The 13,991-nt window shown below is 36.3% G+C and overlaps 2 protein-coding genes across 2 annotated transcripts in view; both read right to left on the reverse strand.

Annotated features, from left to right (window-relative positions):
* The window catches only part of LOC122814358, an 862,993-nt gene that overhangs the window by 76,280 nt on the left and 772,722 nt on the right, over positions 1-13,991 (reverse strand). The window lies entirely within an intron of this gene.
* The window catches only part of LOC122813836 (perforin-1-like), a 32,904-nt gene that overhangs the window by 2,263 nt on the left and 16,650 nt on the right, over positions 1-13,991 (reverse strand). The window lies entirely within an intron of this gene.

Raw genomic sequence — 13,991 nt, forward strand, 5'->3', positions numbered from 1 at the left:
CGTGATATTTCTTCCTGGAGTCTTAAATCTCCCCCTCAATTTTCAACCATGGCCATTATTTCCCTTCTGTTCTTTCTGTGCAGTTTTGGGCAAATACCCTGCCCCATTTTGAAAATGTACAGTACAGCTGTATTATGCCATTTTTCCCCATTTTGTCTTCTACTGTGTGTGTACCTCATTCTCTAAGTTATTCCTTGCTCTTCATCAGCCAATATTACTTACCAACTTGGCAACACTTTGTTACACAATTATCCAATCATATGTTTCCTGCTGAGGCCTCCAGAATAAAATGTAATATTCCAAATAGGCCTCTCCAGGAAGATGAAATCTGTATCTCTTTACTGACTGATAGCATTTTGATAGCTAAGAGAAGCCCAATGAAAAGAAACTTCTTTACAAGCCCTTTGCATCCATCCATAACCCCCTTTCCCCATTTTTTGCACATGCGGTCAAGGTGTCACATCAACAGTGACCATCATCTAGAGTCAGTGTTTACGCCACTGGGTAGCTAGCCCTGCCACTGTTGTTCTTCCATAGCATACACATGCAGTCTCACTTATGGCCAGTTTAGAGTGCCCAGTCCACCTATTGCATGTACTTGGAATGTTGTAAGAAATCAGAGCACCCAGAGAAAACCCACATACGCACAGGAAGGACATGCTGACTCTGCAGAGAAGGCACCCCAAATGAGAATCAAACCACGGAACCTCTTGCTGTAAAGCAGCAACATGGCTGCTCCACTGGGCCATCCAAAAACATACATTTATTAACAAACATAAATGCAGATAAAGAATGATATAGTTTTCAAAGCAGTAGAGCATAATTTATAAGCCATATATATATATATATATATATTACAACACACATATGTGTTTCTTCATTATATTATTTTTGCCATTCTTGTCAGTTTCTGTATAATCCCATTTTTTTTAATTAAAATATTTATAGTATGCTGACGAAAAATACATCTTGCAAGTTTTTAATCCCTTAATGTGTGCTGTTTCTGATAACGCACATTTTAGGCCTAATTCATGAATGCCTACAATAACTGTACATATTCTGTATTCAAGAATATCCCTACCACATTTGTTGTACTTTCTAGTAACTCAGAAAGATTACACTAAGTGTACATGTAGTTTACACTTTGTGGTAACCATTATGAATCCCCCTCCACTTTTAAGGCTGCAAGAAAATCAGTAGGAAAACTAAAATTAGGAGAAAGAAGATGGGAGTTAAGCTTGTGTTGGTTGCAGAGATAGATAGAGTACCACCTACAGATTCTGTAGTCCTTCTGGAAGATTTCAGTGTTCTGGTGGGAAAAGCTGGAGACAACTAGGGGAGCATGATTGGAAGAATGGCTTGTCTGATATGAACCAGAGTAACAAATTGCTATTGGACTTTAGTACTTATGGGGAGCCCATATCAAAAATCTTGTTCAAACACAAGGATGCTGATAAGTATGCAAGGTACCACAACTCCTTGGGCTGAAGGTAAATGACTGATTTTGTCATCATGTGATCAGAGCTGAGGCCTCTGGAATCTTGGGTTAAGACAATACAGAGCAGGCAATAAACAAATTTAACAGAAATTTTTGTCACTGGTTCATCGTTACTTGCAACAACCTGGAGAGAGTTGGCAAGCAATTGTAACAGAATTAAAAGAAGATGTAAAAGATTTTTTTTTCGAAAATATAGTTTAAGAGGAAGGAACTCCCAGCCCAGAGGAAGATAGTTTGGCAGAAGTAGATGATGACAGGTCACTAGAGTCTTGTATGGTAGAAAATGACTGCTCTGTCAAATACAATTTGTAAATGCTGCTCTGTATATTTTAAAGTCATCATCTCCTTTTGGCTTATCCCTGTTAGGGGTCACCCCAGAGGAACAAAGGTCCGCAGAACGATAGGCAGTGGAGTTTTAAAGTGTCGAGTTGCCAGCCCGGCACCCAACCTTCCAAAGAAGGCACACACACATGCACACACTCACACCTAGGGCCAATTTAGAGTGTCCAGCCCACCTACAGCATGCCTTTGGGATGTGGGAGGAAACTGGAGCACCTGGAGGAAACCCACGTGACCACAGGGAGGACATGCAGACACTGCACAGAAGGCACTCCAGCCGAGAATTGAATCGGAGAACCTCTTGCTGTGAGGTGGCAACGCTAACTGCTGCACCAGCGTGACCGCCCCTTTCTACATTTTAAAGTAACATTACTAAATTTTTGCAAATTGGACACCTATAAGTATTAATGAGGTCCTCAAGACAGTAAAGTAGTGAATGTGCTTGGTAGTAGGATGAATACTTCTGCCGTAGGTGTACTTGTGGAATGAGTGCCACAACATGCTCATGTGTGAAGAATGAGTCTAGCCCTAAAAGAAGTACATTTTGACATGAAAATTAGAAGATTGGAGAATGTTTAACTGAATTTCTTTACCTTACAAACAAACGTTATACAATGTTATATTATGTCAATGTGATCTAAATGTATATGTGTTTATTTTTACTGTATCTGTATATTTGTTTACCTGTACGCTGTATACTGATCGTTACTTTCAGCTTTTCTCCTTGAGTCTGTAGTGAAAAAGGGATTTCAATGCACAAATAAAAGATCAAAAAACCTGTAAAAGGGGGCCAACGTAAAGAATAATAGATAATAAGGAAACCCAAAATTTTTGATGTGAAAATTTCAATAAGAATACTCAAGCACAGCCTGGGGCCATTTTTCTCTGTCTAAAAGATCTAAACAGACTTGACACCACAGTGCATTATGGGATTAATTGGGGAAGGTACTTCGCAGCCTTGGAAAGTTTTATCTGCTGAGCAGTCCTAACACCTGTCTCATTAGTCTGACAGCTATGGAGGAGGGACCTTTTCTTATCAGAGCAAATGTTATAAAGCACTAGGATATGATTACTTAGAACCTAACCTAGCAGTCCAAGGCCAAAAACAACCCTAACCAATCAAAAGCACAGCAACCCCAGTAGCAGGGGAATCTAAGGAAATAACTTTTATTAAAAAGAAAGAAATTAGGTCAAATGTGTACTATTTCGGAGAGTCCTCACATAAATGTGCAATATGATTTTGTTCTTTTCTACCTCTGCAGCTATACCATGTGTGCAGAGTAGGATGACATATGCCCACCTCATGGAGAAGGTACAAGTTAAAATACATAAAAAAACTGCTGGTGTAGTCTATGACAGATGAATGTCAAAGAAGCTGAAAAGCAAGATGTACAAGACAGTGGTGCGACCTGTACTACTGTATGGTACAGAAATCTGGGCAGTAAAGGCAGAACAGTTGAAGAAGCTAGAGGTGAAGGAAATGAAGTGCCTGAGAAAGGTGAGCAGATGCACACTGTTGGACAGACAAAGAAATGAGGCCATAAGAGCAGATGTCAAAGTAGCTCTAAATGCAGAAAAGATCAAAGACAACAGATTATGGTGGTTTGGGCACATGTGTAGAAAAGCAGAAGACAATCTGGTGAGGAAGATTTGGGACAGACAGGAAGAAGGTAAGAGGAAGTGAGGACATACAGCAAAGAGGTGGATGGATTATGTGAAAGATCTGCGGCGCAGTGGTGCAGCGGTAGCATTGTCACCTCAAAGCAAGAGGTTCCCCGGTTCAATTTTCAGCTGGGGTGCCTTCTGTGTGGAATCTGTATGTCCTCCCTGCGTTCGGGTGGGTTTCCTCCGGGTGCTTTGGTTTCCTCCCACATTACAAAGACATGCATCTGGAACATTTCTCCTCGGGCCTCCACTGAAAATTGGCTTTGTTCCAAGTCGGACTTTCCTGGTTAACAAATGTTAAATAAATAAAAATCTGTGACAGTCAGGCATAAGTGTTGAAGAAGGCAGGAGTGTGGCACTGAATCAAGAGAGTTGGCAACAGTTAACACGATACCGTGACCGCATGTAGAAAAATGGGAAAAAGGGGGCTGATGATGATGAAATGAGGTGTACAGTTAAAGTCATAAAAGTGTCTGTAATTGATGGTCACATGTGTGTGTGTGTGTGTGTGTGTGTGTGTGTGTGTGTGTGTGTGTGTGTGTGTCTGTGTATATGCAGGGGCTGTAGACACTCTCATTTGTCTCTAATTACACAGAATGTCTCTGGCTTTTTGCTTCCTATTATGGTCTTTTCATCATAAAGCTTATTCTTGTCTGGCAAATGATAACAGAAAATTGAGTTTGACTTAATAACTTTCAAAAAAGAATTCAAATGCAAAGCCTGTTATTCTAGCAAGTTTTTAAATATATAAAGGGAATAGATGTTCCTGATTTTGGTCCTTTGTCCACTATTACTGTTTAGCTTTCTCCTTGATTCTTCAGATAAGAGTTTGAGGTGTATGTGTGAGAGTTGTGCTGTATTCTGATAGCAATTAGCTCAGAAGATAAATTCCTGTGTCATAGTTTTTTTATGTATTTATTCATTCATTTAATCACAATCAAACATCTGAGATGTACAGTCACAGTTATAAAAGTGGTTGTAATTGATGGTCTCATCTGTGTGTTTGTGTGTGTGTGTGTGTGTGTGTGTGTGTGTGTGTGTGTGTGTGTGTGTGTACATGTGGTATATATATGATCAATAAAGTTCTCTTGAATTGCTGGGTACAGGTATTGTCTGAGGATGAAAGTGCTTGACACTTTTGTCATTTGTTCAAATTAAGCAGTCATTACTTTGACTTTGCAAAAGTAGTGTCCATTTGTGTGAAGCCAGCTGGAATACTTTACTGTGGCTATCTTTAATGTAACCAGGTATCTGAGATGTACACAGTCAATAAAGTAACCGTAATTGATAAGTATGAGGATTGTCTTTGATGTAACTTACTGTGTATGGGCGGAGGGTCAGGGGTTGCAATGCATCTAAAAGTAGGAAAGGGGACATAATTTTGTTTCAGTTTCCATCATAAACATCAACTTTGTACTGAATAAGTGATTGATGTGGTGGTCTGGGCAGGATGTGTGTAGTAGCAGCTGATCACTGACATAGTGTTATGTCAAGCTGCATTGTCATGTAACAGTCTTTGGCTCGTTGGCTGTGTTTTTGGTTGTGATTACTTCTGAGGGAGATCTTTATATACTAAAAATGACAATAGGCTTGAATAGATAAGTTAATTGGAGAAGTTTGCTTTAAAATTCTAAAATGTTTGTTTAATTGATTAATTAATTAATTAATTAAATGACTGTTGGTGATGTATAAATAGGGGAATGTGTTTTTTGTAATTTTGTACTCTTTGAAGGCTGTAGTGGCCGAGGTGCTAAGACAAGACAAGTAATAAATTTTACTGTGGAACTGAATCTATTGTCATTTTTGGATTACTTTGCTGTTTCTGCTGTTGGTGTTCATTCGTCGATTCAGATTCCCTATTGAACATTCCCCGGGTGTTTTGTGAGGACTTGACTGCTACCCTACCGGCTTCAGGTACATCGGGTATGGTGCTACAGAAAACCATGGATAACTTTGTGGTCCATGGCACTTAAGCTTTTGTTCCAAATGCTGTTCTGAATGCTTTACCCACTCCTATTCATGCTGGTGGAATTGCTAGTGTCTCTGGAACTCCTCATTTTTTGAACAATGGTGAGTCAATACCTTCTAATTTTGTGTCAAAGTTTATGGAGGATAGAATGCAGAGACACAACAATCCTTTTGGTGGTATTGGTGATAATTCTAATGCCTCCTTCCCACAAGAAGTACAAGACAATATTGACAGCTTTGAGAAACTGATTTTCCGTGAAGCACGCTGTCACTTTAATTTACTGGGCTTAGTGAGATGTATGGAACTGAATATCGCCCCCCCCCCCAAGGATTGCGAGCTTTCAAGAGCCCAGCTACTCCGATCCAGTGGACACTACTGATGCAGCTTTTAAGGATCGCTAGTTAACTGCAGCACATACTTGTGCTATGGAGTGGGTAAGCATTTTGGTAGAAAGGGAACAGTTATTACATTCTAAATTGAAGAATGATTTAAACGTGATGCACACACAACTTTTGAATCAAGTGGGTAACCTAAAAGTTAATGACAACTTTAAAAACTTAAAAGAAAAATTGAACAAGTTTGAAAATGAGCAGGTCCACCTTAAATTACATAAAATTAAATGTGATGTATGTGATTACGGAAATGGACGTGCTTTTTTATGGAGAAATAAGCAGAATGCTCATTCTGGACAATATGCAAAAACTGCAGGTATTAAAAAACAATTATCTGTATCTTTTGCCTCCTCCGAGGGGGTAGGTTATACTACAGACTCTAAGAATGATGTCCGTGATTTTCCCCCCATTGCCTGCAGCACAAGAACCTGAATCTCACCAGCAGCGCTTTCGCCAGAATGGAGAAGGCGCCAAAAGAGGAAACAAGAAGAAGGGAATTGGTTTCAATCCTACAGCAAATGAAGGACAATTTAAACAGCCTTAAAAATGAGGTAGATGGAACTGATTTTTCTCCCTTAGGCTGTTCTTTTTCTAATACTGTTTCAAATGTTTCAGATGTTTCAAATGTGATTTATCTGGATGTACTTTAACCGATGAAGAGGTTGCTGTTCTTCGTCTTGGTTTAAAGTTTGTACCCACTGTAGTACCTATGTTATATTTAATTAAACAAGATGTTTTTAAATTGATTAGGAAATTACATCTTAAATGTTTTTTTGATGTACAAGGGGATAAACAGACAAGAAACATTGATTCTGAATATAGTTTGGAAACTGATAGTGAAGGTGACAGTTTCTTTTCTTGTATATCTGATGGTTTCGATGTTAACACTTCTCCAAATACTTATGCTTTGTTAGATACTAGTGGAATTCACTTTCGAAGTAAACTTATACCCCCCTTTGTTAATAGTACTGTTACACATTTTTCAGAAATGCTCAACTTTTCCATACAGGAACTTGTCAAGGAGCATAGTCATACTTCTTTTCAATATAATATGACTAAGAATGAATGGCTTGCTCTTAGGAATCTTACAAGGAGAAATGATTTATTTGTTAAGCCTTCTGATAAAGGCAATAAAATAGTGGTGCTTTACTATACACAATATTATAGTATGTGTATGCAACATTTAAGTGATAATTTAACTTATGAAACGTGAGATTACTACATATCTTAATGCTATGCAAGATTTTTCTATACTGATTGAAAAGAGAGTATGCTTGGGGTATTTTTCTAAGAAGGACTTGGATACTAAATTTAATTTAGATAATTGCAGCTTAGCTACTTTTTCTTGTCTTCCCAAGTTGCATAAAGACAATGTTATTCCCCTGGGGCGTCCTATTGTGTCTGCTGTAAATTATTTTTTACATAATATAGGAATTTTGATACATAGTTATTTACTATCTCATGTTGAAAGACTGGATTCTTATATCAAAGACTCATTTGATTTTATTGATAAAATTTCGGACATCCATTGGAGTCAGAACATGTTTTGGATTACCATGGATGTATGTAGTTTATATACCAATATTAAACATATTGATGGAATACGAGCCTTGCAATATTTTTTAGATGATAGTCCAAGTTCTCATTATATTATTGAATTAACTCACTTCTGTTTGCTTCATAACTATTTTAGTTTTGATGAAGTTGTTTACCATCAGTTAAGAGGTATAGCCATGGGGGCACCATTTGCCCCCATGTATGCAAATCTCTTTATGGCTAGGTTTGAGCTGGATTATATATAAAAATGAATTTGTACAACAACATGTTTTATTGATGATTTGATTTTTGTTTGTGATGTGGGATTAGATGCAGTACCAAGATTTTTTTTGGAATTAAATGATAATGCTTATAATATTAAATTTGATGGTTTACAATGTGGCACAGAGGTTAATTTTTTGGACAATCATCTATCTGGAATGAAGGATGGCTCTATTGAAACTACAATTCATCGAAAATTTGAGGATGGCAACCAGTACTTATTAGGTACTAGATGCCATCCGATTCATACTATACAATCTTTACCTTACGGGGAGATGATTAGATTGTCTAGGTTTTGTAATAATAAAGTAGATTTACAAAAGCAAATTGGTCAAACTTTATGTTCCTACAGAGAGGATATAGTGAGAACTTCATTCATGGGTCTATTGATAAATTAATAGTGTAATTTTAATAAATCTAATATTAATAGTAGAAAAAGACATATTGGTGTTAGTAATATTAATTCTTTGACTGAGAAAGATAACTTTTTTTTGTGACTACCTACAACATTTTAAGTATTAGGATTTGGGAACTAATAAAGCATTATTGGAAAATTTTACATAGAGATGAATTGCTACATAGAATTATTTCTGATTTACCCTATGTGGCTTACAAGAGAGGACAGAATTTGGGGGATAAACTGGTTAAAGCTTATTTCATTACACCAGTAGTTAGTCCCTCTATTTCCCTAGTATCTCTGGGTACTACGCCCTGTAATAATTGTAATATATGCTCTCATAAGTAAATTGATTTTCTCTAGGATTAATGGGAAAATATTCAGGCCACACAATTATTTTACATGTGACACAGTAGGTGTAATTTATTGCATGAGATGTCCCTGCAACCTTTTCTATATTGGGGAAACTAAGAGGAAATTTAGAATTAGGTTGCAGGAACACATTAGAGACATTAAGAAGGGGAGATTGGAAAGTCCTATAGCATCTCACTTTGGGGAAAAAACATAATAGTGATGCTAATTTATTACAAGCTACAATTCTGGAAGAAGTGTTTATTAGGAAAGGAGATGAAAGATTAATTAAAAATGTTTTATTGTATAAAGAAACTGTATTTATATTGAAGTTTGATACATTAACACCAAGAGGCTTGAATAGAGAAGTTAATTGGAGAAATTTGCTTTAAAATTCTAAAATGTTTGTTTAATTGATTGATTAATTAATTAAATGACTGTTGGTGATGTATAAATAGGGGAATGTGTTTTTTGTTTTTTTGTAATTTTGTACTCTTCGAAGGCTGTGGTGGCAGAGGCGCTAAGACAAGACAAGTAATAAATTTTACTGTGGAACTGAATCTATTGTCATTTTTTGGATTACTTTGCTGTTTCTGCTGTTGGTTGTGATTCAGATCTTTACATACTTCCTGTCTCTGTGTGGCTTTTATCCATCCTCTGTGGTTTCTTCTATCAGACCTTCAGCTGTATAATATATGACTTGGACCATTTTGCTCTTTTACTTTCATCCCAATCCAGAGAGGTACAGAGAAGGTAACTATCTCTTTTTTTTTTTGGAACGGTAGAAGGCAGACACTATTCCCAGATATTATTTATATATTCTTGCATTTGTTTTCTTTGTTTATTGGGAACTAATATTTAATTAGCTTTGAACATTTAGCTTTCATTACAATTTATTTTTCCTTGAAAGAAAATACAACCAATTTTCCTTCTGTAGTCATGAAGTCAAGATTTTTGTTCAGATCATCGTTATAGGTTCATAGGTAGTTACTATGTATACAGCCCTGGAGATCATTAGGGTCTCATCCATATTCTTAACTGCCCCAAAGCACTGTCTGGTTAAGTGACTTGTACACGGTCACACAGTAGACAAATAAAGGTGGAAAGATGCAAACCCTGTACCTCTGGCACTGGAAGCAAATGATTAATAAGTCAGAGCCTTAGTCCTCTTTGTTACCTGTCAGACAGTTAAATCAAAAATGTTGTAAAATAAGCTCTAAGATGCACCTCAGAGCATCAATAATCCTATGACTTCTGGGTATCTGGTGGTCCTCAAACCCCAGCTTAATCTAGTCATTTCTTCCAGACTTATTACAGTAGCATCTTAGCCAATTAGAGTCCGTTAACAGCATGGGAAAACTATAAAGTAAGATAAAGTGAAAAAGCAAGAAAACGCAATGTATATGGATGGTGTAGCGCCCAGATGAGGAGAAAACAGATGAGAGCAATGAGGAAGTGCAGAGGTGATTAGTGTGTGTGTGTGTGTGTGTGTGTGTGTGTGTGTGTGTGTGTGTGTGTGTGGGCATTTGGTTTGTCCAGGATACCATTTCATCTAAGGCTGGTCTTGTTGGTTGCAGCTAGACTTCTAAGGTGTATGTAGTCCATAAAGTGGCTATAATAAATGGGTACATTCTGAGGCAGTCTGTGGATGAAAGTGAATGACAGCAGCTGTTGTTTGATCACAGGTAATGGTCATTGACCTGCTGATATATAGCCATTCCATGTCAGTAAGCTTCATCCATTCTGCAGACCCCCTTACTTTGAAGTCAGTGTCTACAACTGAAGCTAACATATTATGTGATGAAAATCTGTAAAATCAATATACAAAATGAAAGAAAGTAGATAGCCTGGCTATCTAGCAACAGAAGGATACAAGGACAGCCTCAGAAATAAAATGCTGCAGGTAACTGAAATACACAGATCAATGATTTGTAATATCTGTTATCCAGTCCAAAAGAGTAAATAAAGGTTTGGTTCTGGTTAGTGAGAACTGAAAGAGGCTTTACACTACTGTTTTCATAGTTTCCAGCTTTATAGCTTTGAAAAAAAAAATCTCTCTCTTTCTCTCTCTCTCTCTCTCTATATATATATATATACTGTTTATTGTTGGAGTAAGGAGGGAACTATGTGTTCTGCTGACAGATCAGGTTTATTTGGGACAATATACTAAAGTACATGAAGTAATACAAAAAAAATAATAGAAAAAATTATGAAGGACCAGTTTGTAATAGAAAGACAAAGAATATAAGTTAATCAGGAAAATATATAAACTTTACTATGGAAAAATCTGAATTATTAGTTGAAATGTTAATGGGTTAGTTGACAGGAAAATGGGACAAGATACAAATTATTTTTACAGTAGTAATACACATATAACAAAATTACAGGAAATGGATCTGAATAATAAAGAACAAGAAAGTTTTGCAAACAAACGTGGAAAGGAGTGTTTCTTTGCAGGAGCAGAAGGAGGGTGAAAGAAAAGTGTCTTAATATTAATTTAAGAGACTATAACAATAAAGAATGAGGAACAAATGAAGATAAGTTTTATAGTGGTGAGAAGCTGTTGGTAGGGTGTAAAAATTTCACTGGCTGTCCTATATGTTTTACTGAAAGCAGCGAGACAAGATATAAAGATTAGTATGAAAGAAGTTATAGCCTTTTATCAATGATGTATGGCAGTATTTGGAGACTGGAACTCAGGAAATAAGGAAGAATTCTCTAGATGGCCAAAATACCACGGAATACCATCAGAGGGCAGGTAATTAAAGAAATATATGAATGTCTTTGGTCTTAACGATGTTATGAAAATAAGACAAAGTGAAGTGGAATTTAACCATTTTTAGTGGCACATAGTTCTTGGGCAAGATTAGATGCATATTACTTATCAAAAGAATACTGTAAAATGGTCCAAACTATGAAAACATATCTGGTGATATTATCAGATGCATCTACACAAATTATGCTTTGGAAGCAAGTATAAGTCTGTTGTTATAGTATTTCCAGTACTTCTGAAAAGGAAGTAATTTTAATAAAGTAGATCAAACTTTAACTCAAATATTATTAGATTTGAACCTAAACAGTAAAGTGCTTGCAAAGAGCTGGGATAATTGTAAATTGAAAATTAGAAATGTGGTTACAAAGAAAGCAAATCAGATATGGAATAACAGCCACAGTAGGTATCTATAAGGCTTATAAAATTAAGGGATTTGTGAAGTGAAAAAGAATAAGAGGAACAGAAAGGTTAAAGAGCCACTGAAAGAAGATAGGATGTCTGTGAGAGAGTAGTTAGAAAATCTGAATGAAGATAGAGCAATGGTTTTAAGAAAACTGTTTTTTGACAATAACCTTGATACAACTAAACTGCTGTCTCAATGTCTGAGGCAACAGATGGTAGAAAGGATGATAAAGTCAAGAATTATGAGAATGACAGGGTATAAGTGGACCCAGGAAAAATTTGAATATATTGGTTAATTATCATAGTACTCTATACAGACAAGATGCAGAAGCTAAGAGCAGCACACAGGCAATGGTAGCATATTTGAGAACATTACAACTCCATCAGTTAACAAAAGTATAAAGAGGGGTATTAAAATCAGAAATAAAGGAAACTGAAATGAAAGAAGCAAGAGGAAATCAGAATATATAACCACTAATAGTGATGGATAGGGTGGAAAGAGAAGGCACAAGAATTAATAAAGGTCTGGCTAGAACTTTTTAACAATATCTTCTGTGTAGGTCATAGATCCATTCTGATTCTAAATTATGAATACAATAAGTTTATGATGATTTTGGCAAAAAAAAATAAAAAACATGGCAAAGACATTGCTGAGAATAATAGACCAGGATCAGTGTGGCTTTATAGAAGGTAGGCAAACATATGATAATATTGACAGAACCCTTTTGATTCAGAAGGACACATCGGACAATAATAATATTCTAACATGAACAGGTTTGGATGCTGAAAAATGCTGAAAAAGCATTTGACAGACTGAGTTGGTGGGGGGGTTATGAAAAGATATTTTGAAGTATTCAGATTTCCAAAAACGTAGGCAACAGCAGCGCACTTTTTCAGCCATTTATTCACTATTTAATATAAAAAACAATGAGCTAAAACACAGAAAAACACAAAAAGTACTTTTTGCAGGGGAGGTCAGGCCTTCTGCACCTGTTAAGTTACATATACAAACCTATGATCACATTACAATGGAGAAAAGGGAAAAAAACTTGCAAAATGCACTGCCAGTTCATACAATACAACACATTGCTGTCAATGCACTGCAACACTGAATGTTTGAACTAAAGCCACTTGATGAACAATGCAGTGGTCATCTGCAACTACACCTTAATATTTAATGTCTACAGAGGAGCTTAAGCTAGGGTGAAGTTTGTCTAAAACATTTAGCCTTACAAAAGGAACTAGGTGGGAGTGCCCTTCTTCATGGAACTAGGTGGGAGTGCCCTTCTTCATGGAACTAGGTGGGAGTGCCCTTCTTCATGGAACTAGGTGGGAGTGCCCTTCTTCATTATTCTTTGTTTTGTATTTAGAGCCATTAGCCGGGTCTATATCACGAGATTAAAACCTTAGGTAGTCGAATACCTAAAGGTCAATCTCTAAATATTGAAATGTAATAATCGCAAATGGCCATTTCCACACCGGGAAACAAGTCGTTTGGCCATTATGCAGATTTTGCCCTTTTTACAATGTAGAGCAATCTCGGAGTTGGTATAATTAGTTGGGGGCCCCCCCACTTGATTTCTGTTTAAAACTTTTTTTTTTTAGTTTGGCCAATGGCATTGTTTTCCTGTGTAAACGGCCATTCGTGATTTTTACATTTTGATATTTAGTGATTGACCTTTAGGTATTCGACTACCTAAGGTTTCGATCTCGTAATATAGACCCCATTAGACATAGTGATAAGATAATCAGACATAACTAAATATAGATAAAGAAACACAAAGGAGAGCACAGCTGTTTGTAGATAATGTAATATATTACCCATCCAGAACATAATATAAAATTATATTTGGTAAAATTAAATTCTGAATAGTACAGCAGGATATCAAGTAAATGAAGCAATAACAAAGGCTATTGTAATGAATTATAATCCAACATCTGACTTGGCACAGAACTTACCCTATTTGTGGGTTCATGATAAAATGAAGTATTTAGGAATTTGGTTAAAAACTAATGTTGAGTAAGCAGCTATGTTTCATGTACAAAAAAAAAAAAAAAAAAAAAAAAGAACTGTAGGAAAAAAATTACTCAAAAGACTATAAGTAAGATAAGACAATGGAAATTGCTATTTAGATGTTTTTTTGTATTGCCGGTTCTCTACATAGGTCAGGCCTGTATGTATCAACCAAGAGCACAGATATGGAAGAATATGGAAAAAGAAATAAAAGAGTTTCTTTGGGATAACACAAGAAAAAGACAGCAACAGGAAGAATAATAGTTTTACTGGAATAGGGTAGTTTTGGACTTCCAGATTTGGAGGCATACTATAAGGCCACACAATGTAGATTAACATATTTCATTCAGGAGATGGGCTATATGCCAAAAAT

The sequence above is a fragment of the Protopterus annectens genome, chromosome 10.part0 (genome assembly GCF_019279795.1).
Source record: "Protopterus annectens isolate FY-2018-M chromosome 10.part0, PAN1.0, whole genome shotgun sequence".
In the NCBI taxonomy this organism is placed as follows: Eukaryota; Metazoa; Chordata; order Ceratodontiformes; family Protopteridae; genus Protopterus; species Protopterus annectens.